The 15,846-nt window shown below is 36.7% G+C and overlaps 1 protein-coding gene across 1 annotated transcript in view; it reads right to left on the bottom strand.

Moving 5' to 3' along the window:
• Positions 1 to 15,846, bottom strand: part of IMMP1L (inner mitochondrial membrane peptidase subunit 1) — a 76,276-nt gene that overhangs the window by 59,599 nt on the left and 831 nt on the right. The window lies entirely within an intron of this gene.

Raw genomic sequence — 15,846 nt, forward strand, 5'->3', positions numbered from 1 at the left:
TAACTGCTTACTCAGATGTGTGTGCCTAAATATATGAGTATGTATATACTTATACAATGACAAATATTTGTATACTCTGAAATAATTTTATTTTAAAAATAATATACCGATTTTTAATTGTATGTAGATTATATAATAACTGATAATATAACTACATAAAAAGAAACTATAAGATGGAATAGTGTCCCCTCAAATTTTATTTTCATCTGAAAACTCAGATTATACCATATTTGAAAAAAGTACTTTTGTAAATGTGATTATTGGGGCCAGACTGATAATATAGTGAGTAGGATGCTTGCCTTGTTTGCAGCCAACCAAGGTTTGATCTTCAGCATACCATAGGGTCCTCCACTGGGAGTGACCCTGACCACTGTCAGGTATGGTCCAGAAAACAATATATGTTATATGTAGAGTATAAGTATGGAATATCCAGAGATGAGAATGATGCATCTATGGCCTAGAGAACATCAAAGATTGTCAACTAGTGAAAGTTAGAGGAAACAGCCATTTTCAATCTCACAGATACTAGGAGGAACAAACTCTATTAACATCTTTTTTTTTTGTTTGTTTTTTGTTTTTTTGGGTCACACCTGGCCACCTTCAGAATTAATCCTGGCTCTAAGCTCAGAAGTCACTCCTGGCAGGCACAGGGGACCAAATGGGATGTCGGTACAGTGTCCGTCCTGTGTTGGCTGCATGCAAGGCAAACGGCAAACAGCAAATGGCTTACCGCTGTGCTATCCCTCTGGCCCCCATTTCATCTTGAGTTGAGACTTTTGAGTCTCACAATTATGAAAATAATTTGTTGTCTTCAGTGACCAGGGTTAGGATGACTTGTTACAGAAGCTAAAAATAACAAAATTTAAATTATAGGTATTAACATGTAACATAAGGATTATAAGATTGTTTGCATACGACATTTTCATTAGAAGTGAATGCATAATCCATAACAAAAAAACTGCATAGAATGAATTCTATCAAATACTTAAAATTTTAATACCAATCCTCATACTGTTAAAAAATGAGAAAAATATTTGAGCAGGTAATATCTGTCATCCTATGATACAGCTTTACCTTGACACCAAAGACATAAAAAGCAAAAGACTACAGTCTAATATCACTCATGAATACTGATCCTAATGTTCTTAAAAAAAAATAGAAGAACACCGAATTTAGCAGCATAGTAGATAATTACATGGCAAAACAAGAAGAATTTGTTGCTAGAATTTAAGATAGTTAAAATAGGAAAATCAATCAATGTAATCCCTCAAATTAACAGAATAAAAGCACATTTGATGAATTTCAATATATGCAGAAAAAAGTTGTTTGACAAAATTCAACACCCTTTCATGATAAAAAAAAAAATTCTAGAGGGGCCGGAGATAGTAGCACAGTGGTAGGGCATTTGCCTTGCAAGCAACTAATCTAAACTGGACAATGGTTCGAACCTCAGTATCCCCTATGGTTCCCCTGAGCCTGCCAAGAGTGATTTCTGAGCACAGAGCCAGGAGTAACCTGAGCGCTGCCTGGTGTGACCCTAAAACAAAAACAAAACAAAATTCTAGAATATTTCTGTAATTAAAGAAAGTAATGAGTAATGCTTATAATAAAGTAAATAAAGTGAAACTCTTAATGTGATAAAGGCCATAAATCAAACATTAAAAAATTGAACTTTCTCTAAAATAACATAAAAGAGCAATGAAACTAAGAGCTGGTTCCTAGAAAAAGTAAGATTTATAACACATTAGCAAGACTCATGAAATAAAAAAGAGAGAAACCTCTATTAAGCCAAATCAGAAATAGGGGAAATGCGGCCAGAGAGATAGCATGGAGGTAAGGCATTTGCCTTTCATGCAGGAGGTCATCGGTTCAAATCCCGGCGCCCCATATGGTCCACCGTGCCTGCCAGGAGCAATTTCTGAGCCTGGAGCCAGGAATAACCCCTGAGCACTGCCAGGTGTGACCCAAAAACCACACACACACACACACACACACACACACACACACACACACACACACACACAAAAGAAATAGGGGAGCTAGTACAACAGATATACAAAAAATTGAAAGATTCATCAGAGATTCTTTCAAAAATCTTAATGCCACAAAACCAGAGAACCTAAAACTAATGTATACACTTTTGGATACCTAAATCTCCAAAGATGACTCAAAGGCAAACAGAACACCTGAGTAGACCAATTACTATCAAGGAAATTGAACTTGTAATTTAAAGTCTTCCTAAAAACAAAGGTACAAGCACAGATAAGTTTATTAGTGAGTTCTTCTAGCCTATAAAGAAAAGTTTCTCCCAATCTTTTTTAGGCTCTTTCAGAAAGTTGAAAATCAGGAATCCTGCTAAACTGCTATTATAGGGCAAACATTACTCTATTACTCTGATATGAAAAGGAGACAGACATCACAAAAAGCAAAATAAAAAGAAGAAAGGGGAGGGGAGAATAAAGGAGGGGAGGGGAGTGGAGGAGACTATAGAGCTCTGTCCCCAAAGAATAAAGATCCTCAACAAAATGTTAGCAAACCCCAATAATAAGATAACACATCATGACCAAATAGGATTCATCTTGGGAGTGCAAGGATGGTCTGATATATGCAAGGCATTCAAAAAATAATATAAAAACAAAAAAAATAAAAATCATATTATCATACTAATATAACAGAGAAAGATACTGATAAGATTCAACAGCATATATATATGTGTGTGTGTATATATATATACATATATATACATATATATGTATATATATATACTTTTTTAAAGACGTTTTAAGAGCTAAAAGAACTTTCTTCAACATAATGCCATTGACCAAACAGCCTATATCAGGGGTCCTCAAACTTTTTAAACAGGGGGCCAGTTCACTGTCTCTCAGACCATTGGAGGGTCTGACTATAGTAAAAACAAAACTTATGAACGAATTCTTATGCACACTGCATATATCTTATTTTGCAATGAAGAAACAAAGCAGATACAAATACAATATGTGGCCCACGGGCCATAGTTTGAGGACCACTGGCCTACATAGTCAACAGTAAAAAACTGTAAGTTTTCTCTCTAAGATCATGTATGAAACAAGGTTAGCCACTCCTACCACTACTATTCAATAGAGTATTAGAAGTCTTTGCCATAGTGATTAGAAAGAAAAAAGGAGATATTAAGGAGATTCAGATTGGAAAAAAATCAAATTCTCATTATTTTCAGATAACAAGATAATATACTTAAAAAACCCAGAATCCATAAAAATATTCCTAGAAACTGTTGTTTCTAGGATTAGTACAGTAAAGTGGTAGGCTCCAAAATCATTGACAGAAATCTCTAACTTTTCTATAGGCAAACAATGTAATTAAAAAGAGAAATTTTTTAAATTCCATTCACAGTCATGACCCAGAAAAATGAAATACCTAGAAATCAACTTAACAGAACTGGTTAAAGGTTTACACAGAAAAAGTATAAACCACAATAAACAAAATAAAAAGAAGAAAAGGAAACACAATTCCATTTTATGGATTTAAATTATCAAAATGACAAATGAGTTTATAGAAGTATATACATTCTATACAGTCCCTACTAAAATACCTATGGCACTTTTTATAGATCAAACACTGTTGTAATTTATATGAGGTAAGTCCAAATAGCAAAACCAATACTAAAAAAAAAAAAAAAAAAGGAAGATGGGTGGCTTCATTTGTCCAATTTCAAACTATACTATAAAGTTATAGGAATAATATTTAAATAAAACAAAACCAATGAAACCAGTGTGATACTGGATGAAGGCAAACACACATACAATTGACTGATACTGATGGAAGAGAATTGAGTCCAGAGTCAGATCTTCAGTATTTGACAATAAATCTTCAACAAAATGGAAAAAAGTATAAAGTTGGGCAAGTAAAGCCTTTTTAGCAAAAACTTTAGAAAAACTGATGGGTCACCTGTAAAATAGAGAATTCAAAATCTTTAAACTCAATTCAAAATAATTAAAGACCTTTGAATCATTCCTGAATCCATAAACTATAATGAGAAAAACATAGGCATAAGTCATAATTACATTGACTCTAGATGCATTTTCAATAATACAACTCAATGACAAAGCATACAGAAATAAATATAAACAAATATGACTACTTCAAACTAATAAGACTGTGCATCTCAAAAGAATAGTCATAATAAAAACAACATTCATAAAAAGGGAGAAAATATTTGCTCACCACTCATCTGACAAAGGATTAATAATATCCAAGATACATTTTAAAAACTGGTAGAATTTAACAAGTAAAAGAAAAAAACACACACAACAAATCTTAATAAAAAGATGAGGACAGGGTCGGAGAGATAGCATGGAGGCAAGGTGTTTGCCTTTCATGCAGAAGGTCATCGGTTCAAATCCCAGCATCCCATATGGTCCCCCGTGCCTGCCAGGAGCGATTTTTGAGCGTGGAGCCAGGAGTAACCCCTGAGCACTGCTGGATGTGACTTTCTGATGGCCAAAAGATATATAAAAAAGAACACTGCATCACCAGGGAAATGCAAATCAAAATGAGTTCTCACACGAGTAAGATTGCTTCCCATTACAAAGAACAAAAACAACAAGTTTGGAACTCTCATACACTGCTGGTGAGAATAACAACTGGTCCAGCATTTTTAGAAAATAACATGAAAACTTCTCAAAAAAAAAATTAGGAACTGAGCTTCCATATATATGAGTAAGCAATTTCACTTCTAAGTATCAATTCCAAGAGTCTGAATACCTTTTCATAAAACAATTTTTGTGCTACCATGTTAATTGCAGCAATATTCACAATAGCCAAAATCTGAAAACACCCCAACTGTCTAAGAACAGAAAGAAGACTGGAGAATGAAATTATGGTACATATGCATAATGCACAATGGAATAATACTCAGAAGAAAAGAAAAAACGAGCCAGAGAGGGACATATACAGACAACTCTTACACAAATGTGCACAATAAAAAAATATAGTAGAATTTAAAATGCTCAAATATGGGGCCAGAGAGATAGCATAGCAGTAGGGTGTTTCCCTTGCATTTAGCCAACCCAGAACTGACCTGGGTTTGATTCCCAGCATCCCATTTGGTCCCCTGAGCCTGCCAGGAGCAATTTCTGAGCAAGTAGGGGTTTCAAACTTGAGGCCCGCGGGTCATTTGTGGCCCTCCGTACAACATTTTGTGGCCCTGCCCTAGAGGAATCTTTTTTTTTTTTGTTTTGTTTTAGTTGTTTGGGTCACACCCCCCAATGTTCAAGGCTTACTACTGACTTTGCACTCAAGGATCACTCCGACTTTGCCTCCAGCAGCCCCCAGGTAAATTGAGTTTGAGATCCCTTGCCATAGAGCAAGGATTAAGCCATGAGTGATGCTGGGTGTGACCCAAAAAAAACAAAACAAGAAAACAAAACAAAACAAAAAAGCTCTAAGACAAGAGTAACTAAGAACCAGCCTTTCTTGGTATTCACACTGTGGGTGAATAGGACAAGGGGAAAGGGTCAGGGAAGGAGAAAACAGGAACAATGATGGAGGAAAGTAGGCAATCTGGTGGAGGAGACAGTGCTAAAATGTTTAAGCATGAAACCCTGCCATTAAGAGTTTAGTAAAATATTTTATTTTAAAAATAAATATAAACTATAATAACCAAAATAACCAAACATACAGCCTAATCAACAAAAAATTTTCCACAAATAAACCTTCACATCTATTAATATAGTAATATATTACTACAGTAACTAGAAAGGACCAGTTTTTTCAACAAACTGCCATGGAAAACTGAATAAAGCGGAAGAATAAGAATAGGGAATTATCTTTTTTTTTTTTTTTTTTTTTTTTTTTTGTGGTTTTTGGGTCACACCCGGCAGTGCTCAGGGGTTATTCCTGGCTCCAGGCTCAGAAATTGCTCCTGGCAGGCACGGGGGACCATATGGGGCGCCGGGATTCGAACCGATGACCTCCTGCATGAATAGGGAATTATCTTATACTATAAATAAAAATTGATTCAATATATTTGAGATTTAAATAAGCTATAATAACACTTCATGAAACATAAATTAAAAACTTCATATTAAATTTGATAATAATTTTTAAGATATAATACAAATGCAACAAAAAAATAAATGCAAGTGAGGTTCAGGAAATTAACTCAAGTGGTAGAGCATATACCAGAAGATAGTTCACTTGTCTTGCAATCGGACAATCTAGGTTTGATCCTCAGTGCCCCAAATGTTGCCCTGGGCACCAATAGGAGTGATTTCCAAATGCAGAATCAAAAGTAATCCCCAAACAAAAACCAAACCAAAAAATGTGATATATTTGGAGAGTTAGCATACTATATGGTTCATTAAGAACCACTAGGAGTAATTCCTGAGCAGAGCTAGGAATAACCCCTGAGCATTGTATGGTGTGGTCCAACAACAATAACAACAACAATAACCAATTATCATTTATCTTAGGAACCAGCAGAAAATAAAATTATCTTCAAATCTTCACTTTAGAAAACAATAAATTTATATTACAAATGATCTTTAGCATCTCATTTTGGGGAATGAAAAATACAAAAGAACATTTAATAAGAACTATATTTAAATTTTCATCTGGACAAACATACAGGACTAATTTCTCTTTCACACAATTTAGATCCATAAACTCTACAATCATTTAATCATTTATCTCTATAAGTTCCTCCTACTACCCTTCCCCCATCTTTTTCAAATCATATTTTTCACAACTCTGATCACAATGAATATATACTGATCACTGAATTATCAAGAAATAAAATATGCCACATTCTGTGTTAATAATACCTACTGAATATCTAAATCAACCTCTCTATAAGATGAATATACTGGCTGAGTTGGGACAAGGTATGAATGAATGCTGAATGAAAGAAATGATTTTGCCATTAGCTCAGTTAAGCTCCGTTATGAATCCTAGCTCTCTACTTATTATATTAGGTATTGTGGTGGTCAATTTTATGTGTCAACATTGTTGGGATATCAGCTGCCAAAATATTTGGACCTACATGAATGAGATCAATAGAAGATAAAAAAAAAAAAGTGGGGCTGGAGCAATGGCAGAGGGCATAAGTCATCTATCTGCCTTGTGCACGCTAGCCTAGGAAAGACCTCACGGCTGCCTTGGTTCAATCCCTGGCATACCATATGGTCCCCTGAGTCAGGAACAATTTCTGAGCACATAGCCAGGAATAATCCCTAAAAAGCAAATGGAAGGAAGGAAGGAAGGAAGGAAGGAAGGAAGGAAGGAAGGAAGGAAGGAAGGAAGGAAGGAAGGAAGGAAGGAAGGAAGGAAGGAAGGAAGGAAGGAAGGAAGGAAGGAAGGAAGGAAGGAAGGAAGGAAGGAAGAAAGAAAATAAATAGAAGCATAAAAGACTAAGCCTCAAGTCAGTAAAATGAACAACATACCAGGGTGAAAATTTCAAGGTAGAACATATGAAATTCTATCAAACAAAAAAAATCAAGCACTGAATTGAGACAATGGAGCAATTCTTTAATGCCCCCATATGCTTTAATGTAGTTTGCAAGCTTATATTTGTTTTTACATTTTTAATGGCTAATAAGAAAATATAATAGTAATATAAAAGTATAGAATAAAAAGTATAGTATAAAAGTAGTATTTTATGATATGCAAAAACATCAAATTCAGGGGCTGGAGCAGTGGTACAGGGGTAAGGCATTTGCCTTGCACGCATCTGACCTAGAACAGACTGTGGTTCAATCCCCCGGCGTCCCATATGGTCCCCAAGCCAGGAGTTATTTCTGAGCAGAAAGCCAGGAGCAATCCCTGAGCATCACTGGGTGTGGCTCAAAATCAAAACAAACAAAAAATAACCCATCAAATTCAAATTTGTGTATGTATATATAAAGCATTAATAATATACAAGTGATTCCCATCTGTCTCTAATTTAGTGTCATAGTGAAGAAGTTATACAGAGTCATATGAGCTGCAATCTCTATCTTGCTCAGGATTTATTGCTCATTCTGTATTCATGAATCACACCTAGCAGGTTGAGGAGGGTCATATAGGATGCTATGGATCAAACCCAGGTCAGCTGTCTGCAAGTCAAGAGTCTTAACCACTGGACTCTCTCTGTTCCCCTAAACTGTAATTTCTTTTTTCTTGTGTTTTATTTTTGTTTGTTGTTGTTGTTGTTGTTGTTTGGGGGCCATACCTGGCAGCACTCAAGGGTTACTCCTGGCTCTATGCTCAGAAATCACTGCCAGTAGGTTGAGGGGACCATACGGAATGCTGAGAATCAAACCTAGGTTGGCTGTTTACAAGGCAAGCGCCCTACCTGATTGTTGTGCTATTGCTCCAGCCCCTAAACTGCAAATTCTAAGATATTTATTATTTGGTCTCTGAAAATGTATTCAGACCACTGGCCAAACACACATAAAGGAGAGTTTGGGGGAAATGGGGCTTTTCTTTCTTGCTTCCAAAATGATAGTGGGCTAAAGAAACAGTTAAGAAATACAGCTTTCTATAAAAAAGGTACGATGTACCTGAAAAAATTTAGGCCTCCAGAGAGATCTATGTTCCTCACTTGTTTTGAGCCACACCCACTAATATTTAGGTGGCCCTTTGGCTCTGCAACTTAAGAAATACTCCTGGCAGTGCTGGCGGAATCATACAGGATTCTTGGAATCGAACCCAGATTAGCTGGGTACAAGGTAAGCACCCTAACTGCTGCATTATGTCTCTAGCCCCTATGCTTATTTGATTATCGAAGAAAGGCCCAGCATATCTGCTTGCTCCATGCTTGTCCATTCTGAAGCAAAGCACAGAAATAAATCTGCTTTGTCTGGGAAAAAACAAACAAACAAACAAACAAAAAACCCTTATTCATATAAGCTTTATGTAGGGTAAAGTTTTGATTAAGAAGTGAAAGAAGGGGCCGGGCGGTGGCGCTGGAGGTAAGGTGCCTGCCTTGCCTGCGCCAGCCTTGGAAGGTCCGCAGTTCGATCCCCCGGCGTCCCATATGGTCCCCCAAGAAGCCAGGAGCAATTTCTGAGCGCATAGCCAGGAGTAACCCCTGAGCGTCACAGGGTGTGGCCCAAAAACCAAAAAAAAAAAAAGAAGTGAAAGAAAACTCCATCCCATTTATCCATAAAATTCAAGAGGTCATACTTTACCAGCAATTGATAGCTATGAATCCCAAACATGTAAGAAATCCACAAGAATGATTAAGAAGACTAAGGGAGAACTCAGTGACAGAATGCCTACTTACATATACGAAGCTACAGGCTTGACTACTGGCAATGCCTCATATGCACTAAACACAACCCCAATAGCACTACTGTTTGAGGTCTCAATGAAATAAGAGTTCTCTGGTACACTCCAACGAAGTGTGTCCTAGTAGAGCCACTAAAGTGAGAGAACCCAGACAAGACACCGAAATCAAGTGCAAAAGAACATCAACCAGGCATGCAAGCACCAATCATTGTGTGCAACACCTTGTCACCACAACAATAGCAATACAAAGGAATGGGGTTCATAAAGGAATAAAAATGAGGTCTTATGATAAAAGGCAGAAGACAATTCTAGAGAAATTAAGAGGTTTATGGAATAAAAAGGATAACAATTCTATGTAATATCTTTTGAGGAATTGGATAATACAATCATGCTCTATGTTGAAATTAAAATAATAGTTTAAAGAAATTGTACAGGACCTGAACAATGACAGAGGTAAAGGCACCTACTTTGTGACTGTCAAACATTGGTACAAAAATATTCCCAAAGCACCACCAGCAGTGATCCCTGAGCGGACTCAAAAGAATAGTACTTTTTTTAACAAAGGATAAGCCTATGCAGATACACCATAATTACCTTTGGGTGTATTTTTGCACTATACAATCTAGGAATGTGAGTGAAGACTATTACACAAATGATCATTAAATACCATACATACTATTCTCACTAATCTTTTTACTGTCTCCATAGTTTTTCCTTCTCTAGATAATATCCTTAGAATCAATACATAACCTTCCAAGGATTGACTCCTTACACTTACAAAGTTGCATTTAATATTATTCCGTGTCTTTTTATGGTTTGAAAACTCTTCTTCAGTACTGTCTGAATTTTTTGCATCACTGTCTGAAAACATCAGACTATTCAATCATTCTCTTAATGAAGAGTATGTTGTATTTTTTTGGGGGGGGAGGGGCATACCCGGTAACGCTCAGGGGTTACTCCTGGCTATTCGCTCAGAAGTTGCTCCTGGCTTGGGGGACCATATGGGTCGCCGGGGGATCGAACCACGGTCCGTCCAAGGCTAGCGCAGGCAAAGGCACCTTACCTCTAGCGCCACTGCCCGGCCTGAGTATGTGAAGGAAGTTTTCAACTCCTTTGGCTAAATGACAAGAAGTATCATTGCTGGTTACTGTTGCTACCATCCTTACCAGCATTTAGTGTTACTGGTGTTTCTGACTGGCTGTTCTGACAGGTGTGGGGTGATGTCTTCTTGCTTTAAGTTCATTTCTCTGATGAAGTAAGTGATTATTTGCCTATTATCTGTATATTTTATTTGATGTCGTATCTATAACTTTAGTTTCATATTGTTCATCTTTAAGAGTTCAAAAACTCTAACATACAATGAGTATTTTGTATCTATTAATATAATGTATATGTTGAATAACAGCTTTTTAACAAATGTTTCTCAGCAACTATTTTGTTTACTTTGTGTCTACTTTCTCTCTATCTCTTTTTATTTTTTTGGTTTTGGATCACACCCAGTGATGCGCTCAGGGGTTACTCCTGGTCATACACTCAGAAATCACTCTTAGCTTGGGGGACAATATGGGACCAGGGGATGGAACTGCGGTCCGTCCTAGGTTAGCACATGCAAGGCAAGCAAAAGCCCTACCACTTGCGCCACTGCTCCGGCCCCAAGGTCTTCTCATTTTCTTGACTGTCTTTCATGCAGTGTAAGTTTTTTTAATTTTAATAAAGTACAGCAACATTCAAGTATTGTTTTCACAGATCATACATTTGTTACAATATCTTTTTTTTTTTTTTTTTTTGGTTTTTCAGGTCACACCTGTTTGATGCTCAGCGGTTACTCCTGGCTAAGCACTCAGAAATTGCACCTGGCTTGGGGGGACCATATGGGACGCCGGGGGATGGAACCACAGTCCTTCCTTGGCTAGCACTTGCAAGGCAGACACCCTACCTCTAGCGCCACCTCGCCGGCCCCTTTGTTACAATATCTTAAAACAATTATTATACCAAAAGTTCTCTACAACTTCTGTTATCTTTTGGCAGTATAGTACTGAGTCTCAGATTTAGGTGATTCATTTTGAGCTCATCTTTGTAGCGGATATAAGGCTTTGTACATTCATAAAAAGAAACTTCACACCATGTATTGTCATCACTTATTAGTCAATAGTCAATTACATTTATAAGGATCAATTTCTGAGCTCTCTTCTCCAATTCACTGACTCGTGTATTTTTTTGCCCAAATTACATTATCTTTAATATTGTTGCTTTACAGTACATCTTGAAGTCAGTCCTCCATTTATGTTATTCTGTTCTACTTCAATACTGTATGACAACTCAGTCCTATCTATTAGAAACAGAACTTGCTGAGGGATTAGTATGTAATTCAAGGGTAAAGAATTTCTTTAGCATGTTTGAGGCACTGGGTTTGAGCTCCATTAAGCCCTAGAAAAACACACATACACACATGCATGCATTCACACATACACTGGAATTATGATATACATAGGGTTTATATTGAGTCAATTTGGGGAAACTAGTATCTAAAAGATACTAATTGCGCCTATGCACAAAAATGGAATATTTCTCCATTTACAAAGTTCATCAATTTCCACATATAAATTTTGTACACATACCTATTTAGATTAAGTATTTTACTTTATGAATATTTAGCTAAATTTGATGTGCTTATGATTTTTCATTTTACTCATTCACTGTTGCTATTGTGATTTTGTGTTGCTTATGTGATTTTGATGACAAGTTTAAATGGCAAACTTTTGGAGGAAGGAAGCATAGTAAGTATTGGAATGTGAATAAAATACTTGAGTAAAGAGAGCATACAATTTTATAGTGATGCAGTAATGAGAGGTAGAAGAAATAAAATGAAAGTCCTTAAGAAGTTTTTTTTTTTTAATTTTGGTTTTTTATTTGGGGGACACACCCTGTGGCACTCAGGGGTTATTCCTGACTCTGTACTCAGATTATTATTATTATTATTATTATTATTATTTTGGTTTTTGGGCCACACCCATTTGACGCTCAGGGGTTACTCCTGGCTATGGACTCAGAAATCACCCCTGGCTTGGGGGGACCATATGGGACGCCGGGGGATCGAACCGCTGTCCATCCTATGCTAGCGCTGGCAAGGCAGACACCTTACGTCTAGTGCCACCTTCCCAGCCCCTCAGATTATTTCTTGCAGGTTCAAGGCACCATATGGAATGCCGGGGATAGAACCCAGGTCAGCCATAGCAAGGCAAACGCCCTCCCCCGCTGTGCTATTGCTCTAACCCAACAGTTGTGTTTCTAATATTATATGTTTAAACTTCTATTTATAAAAAATCACAAAGATACTTTAGTAAATCATCTATGAGAGTATGGAAGAGGTAGTACAGCAGGTAGGGGGCTTGCTTTGCATGCAACAGACCTAGACACAATCCTCAGCACCATTTAAAATCCCCAGAATACACCCAGGAGTGATCTGAGAGCAGAGCCAAGGTATAACCCCAAAAGCAAAATAAACAAACAAAAGGCTAAACACCACTGAATGAAATAGAAACCTAATAAAAAGTAAATATCGGGGGCTAGAACAATAATAGCACAGGGGTGTGAGGGAGACGCCTTCCATATAGCCAATCCATGTTTGAGTTTGATCCCCAGCATCCCATATAGTTCCCCAAGCATGCCAGGAGTAATTTTGGAACACAGAGAGAGGAGTAAATCCTGAGTGCTGCTGGGTGTGGTCCCCCAAAACAAAAACTAACAAACAAACAAAAAAGTAAATATCACATTCAAGAGACCTAGCATAGAGAATAAGGAGCTTGCCTTGCATACAGCCAACCCCAGTGTGACCACAGTTCAATACCTGTCACTGAAAATGCTTTCCTTAACACCTATAGGTTTGTAGACCAAAAAATAAGAATTATAAAAACATGGGGCCGGGCGGTGGCGCAAGAGATAAGGTGTCTGCCTTGCCTGCGCTAACCTTGGACGGACCGCGGTTCGATCCCCCGGTGTCCCATATGGTCCCCCAAGCCAGGAGCGACTTCTGAGCGCATAGCCAGGAGTAACCCCTGAGCGTTACCGGGTCTGGCCCAAAAACAAAAAAAAAAAAAAAAAAAAAAAAAGAATTATAAAAACATAAAGTAAATACCATAGGTTTTAAATAATAAGGCATGTTTTATTTAAAAAAAAATAAGGCTTGGGAGAATTTAATCCAGATTCCTTAGATTAAGTTAATGATCATATGACTCAGGGAAATACAAAATACAAGATGATATTTAGTCTGAGGCATTTTTGAGCGTAAGGTCCCACCAGACACTAAAAAATGGGTAACAGTTTGAATTGTGATTCTGGAAGTCATAGAAGCAATCTGGGCTTAAATATTAGTCATTGGCATATATGTGATAACTGAAGTTTTAGGAGTATCTGAAGATTAAGAATATGGAATGTGGGACCGGAGAGATAGCATGGAGGTAAGGCGTTTGCCTATCATGCAGAAGATAGATGGTTCAAATCCCACCATCCCATATGGTCCCCTGAGCCTGCCAGGAGCGATTTCTGAGCATGGAGCCAGGAGGAACCCCGGAGCACTGCCAGGTGTGACCCCCAAAACAAACAAACAAACAAAAGAAAAGAATATGGAATGAAAGAGAAAGTCGTCTTAAGAAAAATAGATCTAATTTATATTCACATTCTTTAGCTAGTAAGTTGATCCTTATACTTTCAAATACTGCTCGCTTTCTTTGTACTGTATTCCATTTCTTCTAACTCATTTTGATCCTTTTCCAGAACACTCACTCCAAACCTCCTCTTTAAACCTTTTATCACCTCTCCTTACATCTCCTTCAGAGTAAAGCTTCCTATAATGTAATATTGATTATCCAGCTTCATTTGCCATTCAATCCTAAGCACAATTATTTCACTTTTTTGTTTACTATTCCAATAAATTTGCTCAGAACAGAATTATTAAACCATCATTATAATAAGATTTTTAATTCTTGGGGCCGGAGAGATAGCATGGAGGTAAGGTGTTTGCCTCGCATGCAGAAGGTCTGTGGTTCAAATCCCGGAATTCCATATGATCCCCTGATTCTGCCAGGAGCAATTTCTGAGTGTAGAGACAGGATTAACCCCTGAGTGCTGCCAGGTGTGACCCAAAAACAAAAACAAAACAAACAAACAAAAAAAAAAGATTCTAATCCTTACTTTACTTTATGTTCCTCAGTACTTTTTTTAAATGTTTATGTTCCCAGGATGTTTTCTGATATTTTTATTTTCATTCTAAGGTACTCATTTCTCTCTGACAAATTTATCTGCTCCCTTGGGGTGATTTCCCACTATGTGCTTATTAATTTCAAAAATATTTGTTTCATCTAGAGCTCCTTCTTTCAGGTAGTCCACTATGAATATAAATCTGCATATTGGTACTCCACAGGTATCTAAAATTAAACACAGTCGACAAATATATTTTAAAATTTCATTTTATTCTCTCCCCTTTCAGACAAACACTATAACTACACTATTGTGCTGTTCCTTATTTTTGTTGTTGGAATTGTTTGTTTCTGATTCATATCAGCAGCACTCAGGGCCTATTTCTGTTCTGTGCTCAGGAATTACTCCTGGCGGGGCTTGGAGGTCCATATGTGGTGATAAGGATAAATCTCAGGTTGGCTATATGAAAGCCAAGGGCACGGCCTCTGATACTATCATCTTAGCCTCAAAATTTAAGATCACTTTATTCTATGATAGTATTATACCAATGATATAACCTAACTCCAGAAATGTCCTTCTGTACACATATTCATAAATTATACGTTGAAAAATGAACCTTCAGTTCTATTCATTTTTTTTAGAAAACCTATAAATCATACCATTACCTTGTAAAAATTAGGGGGTAAGAAAAATAGAACAAGAAAAATTATCTTTCCCATTCAAAAATTTAATATTTATAACATTCAAAGTTTCAGAACAGCAAATATAAAAGCAAATAGTTTCTATGTTTCTATTTATTATTAGATTGTCACTTTTTGTTCTGAATATCATAACAGTTTATTTACCACATGACAACTTAGCATATACTGTTCAACATGTTAATATTAAATGCTATACCTATTTTCATCTTATTTGCCCTAAGTGAGGAAATATCAAATTCCAGAGGATTAAAGTCTTAGGTCTAAGCAGGCCAGTAAATGCTCAACATTTATCAATAACGTGCATAAAATGGTAAAGATTTGGAAAAAGGTAGCAAACCTTGACCAAGAAATCCAGTCAATAAGGAAGATTGGCTTTTATTCCTTTAAAACATTTATTCCTTTAAAACAATTAATTCCTCCTCCAATTGGAAAGCCTACCGTTGTTTAATAATACCAATTTCAGCTTATCGAACAAAAACAAGACAAAAAAGTTGTAATGGTCATTGAGATTTAAAAGAACTCAGTGGCAAATATTTTAATGAGGCTTGGCTGTATTTTCAATGTATCACATAGATCACTGTCAAATTCAATAACAGTAGTACATGTATGCTTTGGGAGTTTTCTTTAGTTTCGACAAGTGTCAATCAAGAATGTCTCTTAAAAGTCAGTTACCAATCACCAC

This window comes from Suncus etruscus, chromosome 9 (genome assembly GCF_024139225.1).
Source record: "Suncus etruscus isolate mSunEtr1 chromosome 9, mSunEtr1.pri.cur, whole genome shotgun sequence".
Taxonomy (NCBI): Eukaryota; Metazoa; Chordata; class Mammalia; order Eulipotyphla; family Soricidae; genus Suncus; species Suncus etruscus.